Here is a 1,715-nt window from a genome sequence, read left to right on the forward strand (position 1 = left end):
TGTTATATTTACATCCTATCCAAAGTAGTGAAATGGGCAGAGTGTCTTGGTAGAATTGTTCATCCACAGTCAGAATCGATGCTTCTGTCTGGGCAAGGTTTGCATGTATTGCTGCTATCAGTGCATTAATGGCCCAACAAAACCCAATGTACTTTATGAACCTGACATTTGGTGTATGCATCTTAGGAAATCATTTGCAGTCATTCTTCAGTGAATGACTTAGATTTGGAACTAGTGTAGACCTTTTCCTAAGTCAGTTCATCATTTAATAAATATTTTAGGGGTGTAGTCATTGATTTTCTCAACTTTTTCTTCAAGTCCAGTCCAATAATTACGCAGATGTTTGGGTTTACACAACTATTAACATAAGTAAGACACAGAGTAAGATTAGGCAGCACAATGAATGTTGAAGACGTGTACATCTTTTCATTGGTTGCACCTAAAAGTCTTCTGACATGATATGGCAACCAACAGATAAAAAAAAGTAGTAATCACAGTGCATAACATTTTGTATCTCTTATTGGATCCAGAAAAGCGTGTTGTTTTTACTTTTAACATTAGTAGACTATAACTGGTTACAATAATAACAAACGGTAAAAGAAAACCAAAGACAAACCAAGAAATTCTAATACCAAGCATGGCATTGCGATTTTTGATTTCACAAGTGATTTTTCTTGACATAGGGTCAGTAAATGTCATCTGAAATACTACAGAGGGAATAGCTAATATTAAATTCAGCACCCACACAACAAAACACACACGTAGCCATGGATGTGGTTCTTGTATTCTGACACCAGATTGATCGGAGGACTAGAGCACAGAGATCTATGCTCACTACCATAAGGAGAAAAACACTGGCAAACATATTTAATATTTTTCTTGCAGGCATGATCTTGCATAAGAAGCGGCCAAATGGCCAGCAATAATCCAATGCAAACTGTGTGATTAAAAATGGTAAACTCATGCAGAAGAGGAAATCTGCAACCGAAAGATTAAGGAACCAAATTATGTTCACAGTCTTTTTCAGTTCAAATTCTGTTATCCAGATAACAAGTGCATTTCCCAAGATTCCCACTAGAAACATAATGATGTACGCAGTCGTGGATATTATTCAGAGGACTGGCAGAAGAGAAGAGCTATCATTATCATACTCAGAAACATACAACATGTGGTGTAATCAGTGCTGTCATAAGTATAGCCTTGGGTGAGATTTGCCATTGGTGCTGTCAGATTTAGCAAATGCTGAACCCGGAAAAGACATAAAACAGAATAAAATACAACTTCTAATACAGCTCATCTCAAAACAGCTATAATGTTGTTATTTCCGATTCAGTACAGTAAAATTAAACCCCAGTTCATTGTGTTGTAATTCCCTTTGTACCCACCAATGCTCTATTTGTTAATCAGTACAGTAAAATCAAATCCCAGTTCATTGTGTTGCAATTCAATTTGTAGCCACCTATGCTCTAATCTGCATCAGTACAGTAACATCAAACCCCAGTTCATTGCATTGTAATTCCCTTTGTAGCCACCTATGCTCTAATCTGCATCAGTACAGTAACATCAAACCCCAGTTCATTGTGTTGTAATTCTCTTTGTACCCACCTGTGCTCTATTTCTTAATCAGTACTGTAAAATCAAACCACAGTTCATTGTGTTGCAATTCCCTTTGTACCCACCTATGCTCTATTCCTTAGTACGGTAACATCAAGTCC

The 1,715-nt window shown here is 36.9% G+C and overlaps 1 pseudogene; it reads right to left on the minus strand.

Moving 5' to 3' along the window:
- Nucleotides 1–248: 248 nt before the first annotated feature.
- Nucleotides 249–1,105, minus strand: LOC122815503 (annotated as a pseudogene).
- Nucleotides 1,106–1,715: the final 610 nt, after the last annotated feature.

The sequence above is a fragment of the Protopterus annectens genome, chromosome 1.part1, assembly GCF_019279795.1.
Source record: "Protopterus annectens isolate FY-2018-M chromosome 1.part1, PAN1.0, whole genome shotgun sequence".
In the NCBI taxonomy this organism is placed as follows: domain Eukaryota; kingdom Metazoa; phylum Chordata; order Ceratodontiformes; family Protopteridae; genus Protopterus; species Protopterus annectens.